At 42.1% G+C, this 16854-nt stretch overlaps 1 long non-coding RNA gene across 6 annotated transcripts; it reads left to right on the forward strand.

The window, feature by feature from the left end:
- The first annotated feature begins 1289 nt into the window (after positions 1-1289).
- LOC140515194 (uncharacterized) lies at positions 1290-16092 on the forward strand. Of its 6 annotated transcripts, none has more exons than XR_011970882.1 (5): positions 1290-4546; positions 4663-5715; positions 5971-6040; positions 6597-6734; positions 15114-16092. It is a non-coding gene; the product is annotated as an uncharacterized lncRNA (long non-coding RNA). The 6 variants fall into 6 exon arrangements; XR_011970885.1 differs by adding an exon at positions 12024-12142 and having other exon boundaries at positions 1305-5715; XR_011970883.1 differs by having other exon boundaries at positions 1320-4913; positions 5631-5715.
- Positions 16093-16854: the final 762 nt, after the last annotated feature.

Here is a 16854-nt window from a genome sequence, read left to right on the forward strand (position 1 = left end):
ACCACTGTCCTCCTTATTTGGTCACGTGTGATCGACTTTTTTCTTTCCACAGTGGCCTATGTACATTCCACAGACACGTGCAATCTGACAGCACTTCCATTAGCAAACCTTGTGTTGAAGACAGCTCGTTGATTTATTTTTTTTTTTTGACGATATTCATTTTGCCTTTCCAACTTTAACTTACACGAAATTTTGAGTTCTAAATTTTGTGCAAACCGCTCCTACACATCACGATGATGGGCCATGTGATATCGTCCATAACTTCAGAAGAAACATATTGGCACATCGGTCATGCTGCGAAGAATAATTTGAACCAGTGAGAGGAATGGCAATAAGGAAGGGAGAAACAAAGTGAAGGAGAGAACCAACAGGCTACTTCAATCTGCATTCCCCCTCGAGATCTTTGGCTTGATGTGGATTACATTTTCAGTCATGAGTTTCTGTGAGGTGCTTTAAATCATTGTATCAGCAGGAAGAGTTAAGCCTGTAAAAAGTAGTCTACACAGAATATTGCCCTTATTGTGTTCAGCGTTCTACTGTTTCTACTCACGTCATTTGGCATGACTTCACATAATTTGTGGTAGTTTTCCTCAGATCTCAAGTATGCTCTGCCACCATTTGGTGCATTTCTTCTTCTGCTCCCCACTCGCATATTACTGTGGTGGATTCTACACGTGAGGCGACTGGATAGAGAACACTTGCCGTTGATGAGGTTCCAAGCATGTGAAGTCAAGAACTTGCCCTTTCATCCAGTAAGTTATGCTCTTTGCAGTTTGTCCTTCTTTAGCCCATGGGTTGTCAAATGTCCTGTTGACATAACGGCTCGGGTCTCTCCTCCTCCAAGCCACTATCAGGCTTTTGACTTCTTCTTCACCTCGAGTCATTTAGCGAGAGAAGGTTACCATGAAAGCGCAGGTTCTCCATTTGTAATTAATATGGATTATGGCCCACGAGATGAGATTTCGCTGCCCTTCAAGCAGTGCCCCACTGGTGAGATATACTTTCCTCCAGGCTTGTCGAAAGCGTTCTCTGATGTGGAATCGGACCTGCTTTCCCAATGGAGGCTGCCTCCGTGAAGAAGGTAAGCATAAGATGGAATGAACTTTCAGAACCTTATCTACCTGGTAAGGTTGAATCTGCTTGGATGGTGAGGCCCAAGAGATAGTCAAATTAGAGTGGTACAACCCTCTTGGGTGCAGAGTGTTGATTGCAATTCTCCTTTCAAACTTTTCTCCCATCTTCCTGTGTGTGCCTTGAGTGAGCACGTACTCGTTGACATCTCCTTGGGTTACAATAGGCAAGCTTTTCCTTCTTATGTGAGGAGAAGGTCTCCCGTTCCTCCATGGGAAGCCAAATGCGTGCCCTTGAATTGATTGGTGGGGACGAGGTCTCTATGGCCATGCAATCGAAATGCAGCAAATCTGAGTTATTTGACCAGGCTTCTCATTTGGATGTGAAGGTGTCTGAGAGTCGAATACGTGGAGGGAGGACTAGGACCTGGGGACTGGCCATGAACTCTAGGATATCCACACGAGACAGAGAGCCATGCGTGCTTCGGGTACCCACTCTGGACTTTTTAAATACTGCGATGTGGAAGATGGAGAGTAATCACTACTGCATTGGATGGAAGAATATGGATTGGGAAGGGCTGTGGACTGAATCCTCTGGGACTTCCTCCGGGCTTGACTTCCTGCCAGAGGCCTTGCTTCAGGATACAACTTTTGGAAGTTCGGGATGTGGTGATCTGTGAGAGATGGACAGATATGGGTATTTGCAGTTGGGCTCTCTGTGAAGGATAGGCACAGAAATGATATCAATTATAGGAAGTGCATATGCTCTGGAACATGGGCCATTGGCCCTGCTAATCCTTTCTTCCTTCCTTTTCCACCCACAGGCTTTTCGCGGTAATGTCCAAATCGTACATTTTGGTCACACTTGGAATTGACTAACGGTTGACAGAGGATGCTACCCCTGGTTAAATGAATGGGGGCCCTTCGTAAGATGGCAGAGAAGATGTAGTTGGAGTTCTAAATTGTGGGTCGCTGTGGTGTCCACAGCGTCTTAAGGTAAGACGAAAGAGGGGTGATCGCCTGATGCATATTCTGGCCAAGCAGCTTCTCCCATGCAATGGCACTGGAGGCCAATTTCTGCCATTCCAAAACTTTTGCTTCCCCAAACACAGAAAAGATGTTTGCAATGTGCAGAAGGCGCAGGCCAGGTCAAGGAAATGGGCTTGATCTCAGAGCACGCAGATACTTCCTGTGACATGAGGAAACACCAATCAGCTTTGAAGCTCTCTCTCTACATCCTTCAAATTGCGTGGAAGCAAGTCCATGTCATCTGAGCAGTCTTCACTTCCGTCAGCCTCCCAGTCGGTAACCTTCTAAATGGCAACATGTTCCACCACTCCACTGATAGCAGTTAGGTATGAGAGGCATGCGTTGTCAAGGCCTCATGTGTGTATCAGTGGCAAAGAGAGAGTCCCACTGTCCTCCTTATTTGGTCACGTGCGATCGAGTTGTCTTTGCACAGTGGCCTATGTACATTCCACAGACACGTGCAATCTGACAGCACTTCCATTAGCAAACCTTGTGTTGAAGACAGCTCGTTGATTTGTTTTTTTTTTTTGAGGATATTCATTTTGCCTTTCCAACTTTAACTTGCACGAAATTTTGAGTTCTAAATTTTGTGCAAACTGCTCCTACACATCAAGATGATGGGCCATGTGATATCGTCCATAACTTCAGAAGAAACATATTGGCACATCGGTCATGCTGCGAAGAATAATTTGAACCATTGGGAGGAATGGCAGTAAGGAAGGGAGAAACAAAGTGAAGGAGAGAACCAACAGGGTACTTCAATCTGCATTCCCCCTCGAGATCTTTGGCTTGATGTGGATTACATTTTCAGTCATGAGTTTCTGTGAGGTGCTTTAAATCATTGTATCAGCAAGAAGAGGTAAGCCTGTAAAAATAAGTCTACACAGAATATTGCCCTTATTGTGTCCAGCGTTCTACTGTTTCTACTCACGTCACTTGGCATGACTTCACATAATTTGTGATAGTTTTTCTCAGATCTCAAGTATGCTCTGCCACCATTTGGTGCATTTCTTCTTCTGCTCCCCACTCGCATATTACTGTGGTGGATTCTACATGTGAGGCAACTGGATAGAGAACAATTGCCGTTAATGAGGTTCCAAGCATGTGAAGTCAAGGCCTTGCCCTTTCATCCAGTAAGTTATGCTCTTTGCAGTTTGTCCTTCTTTAGCCCATGGGTTGTCAAATGTCCTGTTGACATAACGGCTCGGGTCTCTCCTCCTCCAAGCCAATATCAGGCTTTTGACTTCTTCTTCACCTCGAGTCATTTAGCGAGAGAAGGTTACCATGAAATCACAGGTTCTCCATTTGTAATTAATATGGATTTTGGCCCACGAGATGAGATTTCGCTTCCCTTCAAGCAGTGCCCCACTGGTGAGATATACTTTCCTCCAGGCTTGCCGAAAGCGTTCTCTGATGGGGAATCGGACCTGCTTTCCCAGTGGAGGCTGCCTCCGTGAAGAAGGTAAGCATAAGATGGAATGAACTTTCAGAACCTTATCTACCTGCTAAGGTTGAGTCTGCTTGGATGGTGAGGCCCAAGAGATAGTCAAATTAGAGTGGTACAACCCTCTTGGGTGCAGAGTGTTGATTGCAATTCTCCTTTCAAACTTGTCTCCCATCTTCCTGTGTGTGCCTTGAGTGAGCTTGTACTCGTTGACATCTCCTTGGGTTCCAATAGGCAAGCTTTTCCTTCTTATGTGAGGAGAAGGTCTCCCGTTCCTCGATGGGAAGCCAAATGAGTGCCCTTGAATTGATTGGTGGGGACGAGGTCTCTATGGCCATGCAATCGAAATGCAGCAAATCTGAGTTATTTGACCAGGCTTCTCATTTGGATGTGAAGGTGTCTGAGAGTCGAATACGTGGAGGGAGGACTAGGACCTGGGGACTGGCCATTAACTCTAGGATATCCACACGAGACAGAGGCCCATGCGTGCTTCGGGTACCCACTCTGGACTTTTTAAATACTGCGATGTGGAAGGTGGAGAGTAATCACTGCTGCATTGAATGGAAGAATATGGATTGGGAATGGCTGTGGACTGAATTCTCTGGGACTTCCTCTGGGCTTGATTTCCTGCCAGAGGCCTTGCTTCAGGATACAACTTTTAGAAGTTCGGGATGTGGTGATCTGGGAGAGATGGACAGATATGGGTATTTGCAGTTGGGCTCTCTGTGAAGGATAGGCATAGAAATGATATCAATTATAGGAAGTGCATATCCTCTGGAACATGGGCCATTGGCCCTGCTAATCCTTTCTTCCTTCCTTTTCCACCCACAGGCTTTTCGCGGTAATGTCCAAATCCTACATTTTTGTCACACTTGGAATTGACTAACGGTTGACAGAGGATGCTCCCCCTGGTTAAATGAAAGGGGGCCCTTCATAAGATGGCAGAGAAGATGTAGTTGGAGTTCTAAATTGTGGGTCGCTGTGGTGTCCACAGCGTCTTAAGGTAAGACGAAAGAGGGGTGATCGCCTGATGCATATTCTGGCCAAGCAGCTTCTCCCATGCAATGGCACTGGAGGCCAATTTCTGCCATTCCAAAACTTTTGCTTCCCCAAACACAGAAAAGATGTTTGCAATGTGCAGAAGGCTCAGGCCAGGTCAAGGAAATGGCTTGATCTCAGAGCATGCAGAGACTTCCTGTGACATGAGGAAACACCAATCAGCTTTGCAGCTCTCTCTCTGCATCCTTCAAATTGCGTGGAAGCAAGTCCATGTCATCTGAGCAGTCTTCACTTCCGTCAGCCTCCCAGTCGGTAACCTTCTAAATGGCAACATATTCCACCACTCCACTGACAACAGTTAGGTATGAGAGGTATGCGTTGTCAAGGCCTCATGTGTGTATCAGTGGCAAAGAGAGAGTCCCACCGTCCTCCATATTTGGTCACGTGCGATTGAATTTTCTTTGCACAGTGGCCTATCTACATTCCACAGAGGCACGGAATCTGACACCGCTTCCTGTAGTAAACACTCTGTTGAAGACAGTTCGTTGATTTCTTTTTTTTTTTAAGGGTATTCATTTTCCCTTTCCAACTTTAACTTCCATACAATTTTGGTTTCTAAATATTGTGCTCCCTCCTCCCACACCTCAAAATGATGTACCATGTGATATCATCCATAAGTTCATAAGAAACATATTGGCACGTCAGTCATGGTGCAACGAAAAATTAGAAGCAATGGGAAGAATGTGAATTAGGAAGGGAGATACAAAATGAAAGAGAGAACCAACAGTCTATTTCAATGTTCATTGCACCTCCAGATCTTTGGCTTGATATGAATTGCATTTTCAGTCATGAGACTTTGTGCGTTGCTTTAAATCCTTGTATTGGTAAGAAGAGTTAAGCCTATCAAAATTAGTTGACACGCAATGTTGCTGTTATTGTGTCCCGTGTTCTCCTGTTTCTACTCACGTTACTCGACATGACCTCACATAATTTGTGGTAGTTTTTCTCAGATCTGAAGGAACCTCTTCCACCATTTGATGCATTTATTCTTCTGTTCCTCTGTCTCCTATTATTGTGGTGAATTCTAGCTGTCAGGCAGCTGGGTGGAGAACAATTGCTGTAGAAGAGGTTCCAAGCATGTGAAGCCAAATTCTTGTCCTTTTATCCAGTAAGGTATGCTCTTTGCAGTTTGTCCTTCTCTGCCCCATGGGTTGTCAAACGTCTTGTTTAGATGACGGCTCCGTTCTTCTCCTCCTACAGCCACTATCAAGCTTTTGACTTGTTCTTCAATTTGAGTCATTTAGTGAGAGCACAATATCATGCAAGTGTAGGTTCTTCATTTTTGAAGTAATTTGGATTATGAGCCAAGGGATCAGTTTTCACTTCCCTTGAAGCAATTCCCCACTGATCAGTTGTACTTTCCTGCAGGCTTTCCAGGAGCTTTCTCTGATGGGAAGTGGGACTTGGTATTCCAACGGAGTCTGCCTTCCTGAAGAAGGTAAGCATCAGATGCAATGAAGTTTCATAATCTTGTCTACCTGCTAGCTTTGAGTCTGCTTGGATGGTGATGACGAAGAGATAGACACAGCCCCCCGGTACAGAGAACTATGGAAAACATGCTTGTCATATGTGTTTGTTGACAGGAATTGAGGGGTTTTCTGAAGGAAATGCCACATCAGGTCGTTGTCAGGAGATTTTATAAACTCAGCTTCAGGGGCCCAGATTTTGCAGTCAGCAGAGACTGTGGAGGGAAGTGTTAGAAACTGAGCATCTCTTCATTGAAGTGTGAAAGGCATTAGTACTTAATGAACACTTAGCAAGACATGAACTGGTGGTTGGAATTATCTATCAGAAGCCTTATATTTTTCACAAGTGAAATATGACAAGTGGAGAACTCAGGATATCCTTGGGAATTCCAAAATTCATTGTACTCTAACTGTTACATTGTCTTGGAACAAATCTATCGTCCCCATTTCCTAGTCTTATCTGTGATATGTAAACATCCATGAACGGTATTTTTAATAGCATACTAAGTGTTACTATTGTCCAAGCAGCCTGGATGTAAAGCTTGACATGTACATAGACCTAGGGGAAGACCTGCAAACCACATGCGAACACCACGAGGAATATGGGACACCACAGTCTTGTCTCCTAGAGTATTCTTAAAGATATATTCTTGGAGCCTGCAGCAGGTGAGTTCCCATTCCAGTACTTTGATTGAGGTAGAATAGACAGTAATTTTGTGCAGTTATCTGAAGAACATTAAGTGGAAAAGAATCAGTAGCATGAAATGTAAACTCCATCAAAAAGACTAAGAGATGAATGGGAGTGATAATAATGACAGTAACGATGAACACTTCTATGTGGTGTCGTGGGTTGAAAAGTCCTTTGGAAACATCACCTTTGGACGGTGCAACCACACTGTAATTCACTTACCCTAGGTATTATTATCACCACTGTTTTACAGATATGAGAATTGTGGTTTACAGAGTTTAAGTAGTTTGCCTGTGGTGATGCAGTGGGTAGCGTAGACCTTTAGTGTAAGTCTGGGGTGGGGAACCTACAGCCTCTCTTGAGGCCACATGTGGCCTTCTAGGTCCTCAAGTGTGACCCTTTCACTTAATCGAAACTTCACAGAACAAATCCTGTAATAAAAGGATTTATTCTGTAAAACGTGAACTCAGTCCAAAGGCTACATGTGACTTTGAGGCCAGCGAGTCCTCTAGTCTACGTCTTGTGACTCAAATTCCAGGTGTCTCTCCACTATGCTAATTCACTCGGGGATGCTATGTGTCATTCCTCAGTCCATGTGTCGCCTGTCCTCTTCTGTGGGTGGCCATGTCCGCCAATTCAGCAGTGGCAGGAGGCCTGGTGTTGGATAGAGTAAAGCCCCAAATCTGAAATAGTTTCAGAAAGAAATGTATGAAGTCCTGTGGTACAGGAGACTGAGGCAGAAAGGAGAGGGTGGCTGCCTCTTGTCCAGTTTATATGACATAGGATTTAGACTGGGGCACCCACACACAAACAGGGGGAGCAGAGTCGCTTCTTCCCTGGGTGCTGCGCTGTCCCTCCCAGTCTGGCCTGATTTTGGTCTCCTCCTGCCTGGAGAAAAGAGGCTGTGCCTGGCCCCTTCCCCAGGCCCCGCCCCCCTTTCTTCTTCTGCTCTGGGGGATAGGAGGAATCCATGCCTCATTCAGGGGCTGCTAATTTGGGGAGACTCCTGCAGCTCCCGTGCTTTCTTCCCTTTTGTGGAGCCCAGGACAGCCCTTCCTCGACCTCCCCTTTCCCTCTTTGTCCTCCCTCTCCCAGTTTCTGTAAAGGAAGTCACCCTCCACAACCCCAAGCTGAGTTCAGCTGCTGCCCCTTGCCCCCAGCCCCAGCAGCCTGCCCTCAGGAACCTGGGAGCCCGGTCAGCTTGAGTCCCACCTCCAAGTGAAAGATGCAGTTGAGGTCCCCTCTCTCAGCCAGTGTGTCTCCAGGCCGGCCACATGATGTCCTGACCAGAACTGAGAGGAAGAGAAGGCAGGGTACAGACATGTGGAGGCTGGACATGGACACCCACAGAAGAGGAGAGGCGACGCATGGACTTAAGAAAGACACATTGTACCCTCGAGTGGATGGACAGAAGACAGACGCCTGGATGCCAGACATGGGGATAAATGGGCAGAGGAGCCAAAACTGTGCTCTCAGCACGGGAGATCTCAAGCCAAGCCCCGATCCTCAGGCTGCAGTGGTGGAAGGAATCACTCTGCAAGTCCAAAACCCTTTCTTTTCCCTTCTCACCTCTCCATCAATACAATGTAGACCACTGACCTCATTTAAAATCTTTTTTTTTTTTTTGGTGTTTTCTGTGTCTTATGTCATGATGTCCCATGTATCTCTCCTTCTCCCTCTCCTCCTTCCTGAGAGCCATGCCATGTGACAAATGGTATTTTTTTGGGGGGGGGGGAGGGAAACAGTCAGCATTAGTACGCGAAGGAAAAGATAATTGTGGCAGGAGACGCTCTGTCTAGGAACATTCCAGTTATGACAGGCTTACTCTCTGGGGAAACACATCAGTGGAAAAAAATGGATATTTAATGAAATAGAAGCCTTTAAAGTATTCCTGATGAACAGACAAGAGCTGAAGAGAAAATGTGACTTTCAAATACAAGACTCAAAACAGGCATTAATATATAAATTTGAAAGAAAAATCATAAGCAACTCAATAAGTTTAAACCGTACTTTTTTATAAGGGAAGTTGATACTCTTGTCTTTTAAGAATATTATCCTTCTTAGAGCAGGTACACTGAAAGAGGTTTAGGAAGTGAATCAGTTAATTTGGGATAATGTGCAATAAATGGATAGGGGAGAAATATGGACGTCCAGAGAGAAGGCAGAAAGGAGAGAAAGAATGAGGGGAGCGATTTCACATAAAATCCGTGTGCAAGGAAAAGTTTTCATCCTGGAGCGAAAATGGTAGGGGGGAGTGGCCAGTGCTTGAATCTCAGTCACATCTAAATTGTTTCAAAACGGGAAAATATCCATATCTTTGTTTATATCTGTATCGATATATACTTAATCAATTGGTCATAAAAATCTATTTTACTTTAGAAGTAAGTAAGTGAATGAGAAAAAGAAAGAAAAAGTGGCGATAAGAGGATAGGTTGATAAACGAATACAGTGTTCATCTGCAAAACAGAAAATACATTAGGGACAAAATAAAATGAGAGAGAGAGAGAGTAGGAGAGAATGAAGGAAGTGGGATGGAGGGAAATTCATAATCAGCAATCCTAATTGTGTAATTGGAATGAACTCACTCATAAAATGGAAGCAGATAGCAAAATGGATTAGAAACCAGTATCCAAAAATATATTTGTTTTTTTAAACAAGAGACACACTTGAAACCAAGAGATAATTAGAGCGTTAAAATAGGGGGCTGGAGCAGAAACTCTTATACCTCAGTGGAAGTAAAAATTGGAGGGGTAGCAACCATGACATCAGAAAAAGGAAAAGCACAAATATCCCTATTAAAAGGAGCAAGCAGGGAAACCACCTCTTGTTCAAAGAAACGACAGACAATGAAGTAATATCAATAGTGAGCATATATTTGGCTAATGGCATAAGATTCAGATTCTTAAGGGAAAAGTTAAATGAATTATAGGAAGAAATAGTCAAACTTTAGTACTGGGGAGCTCACCTTTCCCTCTGAGAACTAGATAAAGCTAACGATAAAATGATTAAGAAAGAAGTTAAGAAGAGTAATAGAATTGTAGAAAGCTTAGATATGAAAGACCTCTGGAGAAAACTGAATGGGAATAGAAAAGAGTACAGACACATGTCGCTTTCTGTAAATTCACATTACACAAATTGGACTTTATCAGTATTCCCCCCCAAAAAACCCATGTAAACTTTACCATAATATATTGGGATATCCTTCTGCTCCTGTCCCTCAACTTGGTGCTCTGTGGCCACCTACCACACACCCCACTCCCAAAAGAAAAGCTGAAAAAACCATCCTCCAAGTGAAAGCAGAAGAACAGACCTGCAAAGAGATGGCCACCACCACTGCAGAATTGGGACTTGGCTTGAGATCACCAGTGGTGAGAGAGGAGACCTTATTTTCAGCCTGCCCACCCTCCCGAGAGTCTGGTCACTGCATTGTAGCACTTTTTATTTGTTTCTGTCCATTCCCGTTGGGGTATTATGTGTCTTTCCCCCGCTCTCCACTGCCTGTGACCTCTCCTCTACTTTGGGGGGGGGGGGGGGGTGTTCTTTTCAGTTCCAGCCAGGTCCTCATGTGGCTGATCCCACCAGCCATGTGTTTCTCCTCCTGCACTTGCTTCTGTGAGCCCAACCCCCATGTGTCCTTGAACCATGTACAGATCCCCTCTCCACAGGAGTGCAGTCCCCTCCTGCCTCTCTCCTGTCCTTTTCCACATCCCTGAGTAAATTCACATTACGTAAAGTGTCTGTGGAATGATCCACGTATGTTCTTGGTGTTGTTTTAATATTTATTTAGCAATTTATATTTCACCAATTACATGTAAAAAGAATTTTTAACATTCATTTTTAAAACTTTGAGTTCCAAGTTCTCTCCTTTCATCCCTCTCAACCCCCACCCCACAACTGAGCAGGCGAGCGACTGAATATGGGTAATACATGTTTAGTCGTACAAAGCACATTTCTATAGTAGTCATATTGTAAATAACACATAGACCAAAAAATCTCTCAAGATAAATAAAGTTTAAAAAGTATACCTTAAATTCTAGTCAGACACCATCACTTCTTTCTCTGGGGGTGGACAGCATTTTTCGTCATAAGTCCTTCAGAGTTGTCTTGAATATTCATATTGCTGAGAATAGCTAAATCGTTTAGAGATAACCATCTCCTAAGGTAGCTGTTACTATGTACCTTGTTCTCCTGGTATTACTCATTTCACTTTGCATTAGTTCACGTAAATATTTCTAGGTTTTTCTGAGACCATCCTGATCATCATTTCTTATCACTGTATTCTATCACAATCATATACCACAACCTAATCAGTCATTCGCCAGTTGATGTTCATCCCCTCCATTTCCAATATTTTCTCACACACAAAAAAAGAGGTGTTATAAATATTTTGATATATCTTGGTCGTTCTCGTTTTCCTTTTTCAAAAATGTCTTTTGGAATACAGAGCTAATTGTGGCTTTGCTGGATCAATGGTATGCCTGGTTTTATTGGGCATAGTACCAAATTACTGTACAGAATGGTTGAATCTGTTCAAAACTCCACCAGCAGTGTATTCATGTCTCAGTTTTCCCACAACCCCTCCAGCAAGTGTTTTTTTTTCTTTTCTGACCTATGAGTCAATCTATTGCAGGTGAGGTAGTACCTCATAGTTTTTATTTTGCGTTTCTCCACGCAATAGTGATTTTGAGTATTTTTTTTTCTCATGGATATACACAGCTTTGATTATGTCATCTGAAAATTGACTGGTCATACTTCATCATTTATGTGGTGAAGAATGGTTCTTATTCATGCATATTTGACGCATTTCTCTATATATTTGAGAAAGGATATCTTTATAAGAGTAACTTGGCTTCAAGAATATATTTTAACCAGTTATGTTTGCTAACCGTATTTCTCTCCATCCTATTTCCCCCCCTTCTTTCTCTCTCTCCTTTCACCCTGTCACTCTTCAAAAAGGTTTTGCTTCTGACTACCCAATCTGCCCTCCCTTCTATCAACCCTCTCCTTCTCTTATTCCCTTCCCCTCGTACTTTTCTGTACGTTAACACAGATTTCTAAATCCATTGTGTATGTATGTTATTCCCTTTTTAAGGCAATTCTGAAGAGAAAAAGGTACAAGTGTTACCCACCACCTCCCCCTTCATCTTCCACTCCATTGTAGAAGCTCTTTCTTGCCTCTTATGTTAGATAATTTACCCCATTCCACTTCTTCCTTTCTCTTTCTTCCAGTGCACTCCTCTTTCTCACTCCTTAACTTCGTTTTTTAGGTGTCATTCCTTCATATTGAACTCACACCTCTGCTCTTTGTCTGTGTACACTCCTCCTAAGTGCCCTAATGGTGAGAAATTTCTTATGAGTCACAAGTGGCATCATCCAATGCAGGAAGGTAAATAGTTTAATCATAATAAGTCCGTTGTGATTTCCCTTTCCTATTTACCTTTATGTGCGTCTCTCCAGTCTTGCATTTGAAAGTCAAATTCTCTATTCAGCTCTAGATTTTTAAAAATTAAACATTTTATGAGTAATCTAATATTGAAAAATAATACAATGCCTAAAATTTGTTTAGCTTCCTTTGATGGTTTAATAATTTCAAAGAGTGAAATGTCATAACTTTTTTTTTCTTTTTCTTTGTTCGGCATTTTATTGTCCTCCAGTTACACGCAAAAGCAATTTTTAGCGTTCGTTTGTAAAACTTTGTGTTCCAAATTGTCTCCCTTCTTCTTTCCCCACCTCCCCTCATTGAAAAGGCAAACAATTCTATATAGGTTATGCATGTGTAGTCATGCAAAACGTATCCCTTATAGTCGTGTTGTGAAAATCGTAGACAAGGAAAAAAACTCAAGAAAAATACAGAAAGTATAAAACAAATAGGTATGCTTCGTTCTGGATTCAGACACCATCATTCCTTTCTTTGGGAATGGACAGCATTTTTCAGCCTAAGTCCTGCAGAGTTTTCTTGGATCATTGTATTGCTGAGAATAGCTAACTCACTGACACCTGATCATCTGACAGTATTGCTGTAATTTTGCGCACAGTACACTTCACTTTCCATCAGTCCATTCAAGCCTTTCCATATTCTTCTGAGAGCATCTTCTTCATCATTTCTGATAGTACAACACTATTGCATCTTAACCACATGCCACAACTTGTTCAGCCACTCCCCAGTTCGTAGACATCCCCTTAGGTCCTGATCCTTTGCCCCCAGGAAAGAGTTGCTGTAAATATTTGAGTACATACAGGTACTTTTTTCTTTTTTCTTTTTTCACCTCCTTTGGGATATAGACCTAGGAGTGGTATTGTTAGGTCAATGGGTATTCATGGTTTTATTGGGTATATTTGGGTATATTTCCAAACTGCTCTACAGAATGGTTGAATCAGTTCACAACTTCACCAGAAGTACATTGATGTGTCATTTTGTCCCCATTCCCTCCAATATTTGTCATTTCCCTTTTCTGACTTATTAGCCAATCTGATAGTTATGAGGTATTACTCATATATATGAGGTTTTCATTTGCCTTTCTCTAATCAACAGTGAATTTAAAAGTATTTTCATATGCCTGTATATAGGTTTGAATAGTTCATGTGAAAAGTGATCATATCTTTTTATCATTTATCAATTAGGGATTGGCTCTTATTTTTATACATTTGACTCAGTTTTCTATACGTTTGAGAAATGAGGCCTTTATCACAGAAAATTGCTTCCAATTTTTCACAGTTACTATTAATAACTGAATTTCCCTCCATCCTATTCCCTCCTCATTAATTCTATTCCCGCTCTCCTTTTCATCCTGTGCCTCATCAAAAATATTTTACTTTTGACCACCCCCTCCCTTAATCTGCCCTCCTTTTATCACACCACCCACCTTCTGTTATCCTCTTTCCCTCACACTTTCCTGTAGGGTAAGATAGATTGCTGTACCCAGTTCAGCGTGTACGGTATTCCCTCTTTGAGTCAATTCTGACGAGAGTAAGGTTCGCTGACTCCCCCTCAATTCCCCCCCTCTTCCCCTCCACTGTAAAAGCTTTCCCTTGCTTCTTTTATGTAAGGTAATTTACCCCATTCTACCTCTCCCCTTCTCCTTCTTCCAGTCCACTCCATTCTCATCCCTTAATTTTATTTTTTTACATATTATCCGTTCGTGTTCAACTCACTCCTGTGCCCTCTGTCTACTCCTTCTAACTATCCTACTATTGAGAAAGGCCTTAGGAGTTACAAATATCATCTTCACGTGTAGGAATGTAAACAGTTTAATCTTAGCAAGTCCCTTATGATTTCCCTTTTCTGTTTGACTTTTTATGCTTCTTTTGAGTCATGCATTTGAAGGTCAAATTTTCTGTTCAGCTCTGGTCTTCGCATCAGGAATGCTTGAAAGTCCTCTGTTTCATTGAATACTCATTTTTCCACTTCTCCATTTTGCATTTCTCCAGCTTTGCTCAACATGAGTGTAGAGCTGGTGGTAGTGGATGGGTGGAGTGATCCAATACTGAGTTAGAATTACAACATGATTATTTTCTAGTTGAGGAAAACAATTTGAAGTAACTGTGGTAGTACTGGGCTTGAAAAGAGGGACCCACCCTGCAGAGATAGTAAAAGGATTGGAATGACAGGAATTAGTAACTGATTGGACATTGAATGGGGAAGAATGAAGAGGCAGCCCAGCTGTGCAGTGAATGGTGGTGGTTGTTGTCCTTCGTCTTCCCTGCTCTGTGAAGGAATTAAGCTGCTTTCCTTTCACAGCCATTATTACTGGTTATTTCATCAAATTCAGGCAAGTGAAAACGTGGGATTTTTGAGATCCTCTGATAGTTCTGTTCTTGTCATCCATGATGTAAAATATTTAATGAAGAGATGCAAACAACTCCAGGGTGTATCACAGGAAAAGGGTGAGCAGCTAGAGTTGGAGTGGATAGGAGCACAGCACCAGGCAGTAACTGATCCCTTAATCAGGGAAATGGCCTTTTTCAAAATGAGGGAAAAGTTCTTTAAAGATCACATGGATTATGGTGAATATTGTGGCCCCTTGCCTGGACTTAGCTTGTGCTCATGTGATGAGCCTGGACTCATAATCACAAGGCATGCACATGGGGAAACACCCACAAGCAGTCACAATAGGAAAAGAAAAACAAGACTTTATTTGCAGCTATACATATACCTGTATATAGGTAGTATCTCCAATTAAATCCCTGAATGATTCATTGCCAGTGAAGATAAATCAAAAATGCAACCGAGACGTAAACATGAGAGGGCAAGTACGCAGGACTGACTCTGGAAAGTGGCCAAAACCCTTTGAATCAGCCCTTTGGACAACGTCTTTTTTCTCTTGCCTTGTGTGACCATTTTCTCTTTTGTCTTTCAGTTCTGATGAGGACAAATCCGGCTACAGATTCTGATAGAGAAATTTTGAAGTTAAACTTGGTTCTTAATTAATCTATCTGTGAGAAAATATGTATGGCAGAGGGAAAAATTCCTATTCATACCGAAATCTGTTGGTGAACATATCCACTTGGTGTTATTTGTATCGGTCTCTCTGCTCCCGTTTCCAAATGAACACGCACAGAGTTTATAATTTGCTCCTCTGTTTCATGTCAGTCCCTTCCAGTATGCAAGAATTTTTGATATTTGACATTGTGGACGATCAGTTTTGCCCTTAGAAACAGCTCGTCTCTACACTTTGATGGCTCGGGTTTTCTTGCTTTTCACCTGAAAATGGATCATGTCTCGGTTTTACTCGGCCTTCCCTTGTCCTGTCCAGGGGAATGGAGTGAATTTTTTTTGCCACAAATTGTTGACTAAGCAAGGCTAATGCGAAAGGAAAAGATAAACTACTGAGAAGCTTAGCCTAGAACTCCTGTTGCTGGTATTTCATCTTCCAAAGACATGCAACGTCAATCTCCTCTGAAGTGGTGCTCCCATTTTTTTGGAGACTGATGAAAAGTTTCAGACAGCTTAATTCCCTTCAGCAAACTCTCAAGTCCTGGAACTTGCCAGCTTTGACTAGCTTCGTACAATCTGTCAAGGAGATGCCATCCAAGGAGCATAAGCCTGCAGGTCCATGACAGTATCTTTCCCTTGATCCACTTCTTGGCCCCTACTCCCTTCTATGTGGTCTTATTTTATGCTATGTGCTTCTGCAAGTCAACTTCATTACTGTGAAGTTCAAAGAGAAACTCTCACCTTAGGTCTCCTTTCTACCAAATTAAATGACAGGAAATTAGATCGTGTCTTTGCTAGTTTCATCAAAATAAAGATTAAGAGATTTACTGAACAGCCATAAGAGGTTTACAAAATGAAGAGTGACTGAGAACAAAAGAAGATAAAAATGCTTGTTCATTCTGTGCGTGTGTACTTTTTCGCCATGCAGTTTCTATATGTGGTCCTTCCACATTGAAGAAAAATTGCTTGCTACCACTTACAGCATTTTCTAAATGTAACTACAAAGACAGACATATTTCTCAGCACTACTTGAATCTTAAAAAAAAAAAAATGCTGACTAGGATTAGGGCACAGACACATTGAAAACAATTGTAAAAAGGGGAAAATATTTACTACCTGCTTTAAAAACCCTTCACACCATAAAAATAGTCATTGCTTCAGGGACCAGTAAAAATAGACACAGATCCAAATGGAGCCTTAACCAATAAAATCCTAAGGAAGGAAAAAGTCAAGATAGATGTCAGAGAAACAATGAATAATGAAGTTACAGAAAATGATGGTTGATCAATTAGTAAACATTTATTAAGCACCTATATTGTATCAGGCACTTTGGGAAGCACTACGAGTACAAAAAGAGGAAAGACAGTTCCTACCCTCAAGGAATGTAATTTTTTTTTTTTTTTTTTGGTGAAGGAGGGGGTGGAGTTGAAGTTTTACTTTAAAAGTTTTTTTTTTTATTATTTTGTTGTTTTCTCTAATTACATATAAAAATTTTTAAGCCTTTTTTTTTTTTAACATTTTGAATTTCCAGTTCTATCCCTCCCTCTTTGCTCTCCTCTCCCATCTCCCTGACGCAGTAACTGATCTGGGGTGCAAATTGGGGGAAAACCATGAAATACACTAATAAGTGAAAACCCATAATAACTTAGACTCTGTGAAAGGTA

The sequence above is a fragment of the Notamacropus eugenii genome, chromosome X (genome assembly GCF_028372415.1).
Source record: "Notamacropus eugenii isolate mMacEug1 chromosome X, mMacEug1.pri_v2, whole genome shotgun sequence".
Taxonomy (NCBI): Eukaryota; Metazoa; Chordata; class Mammalia; order Diprotodontia; family Macropodidae; genus Notamacropus; species Notamacropus eugenii.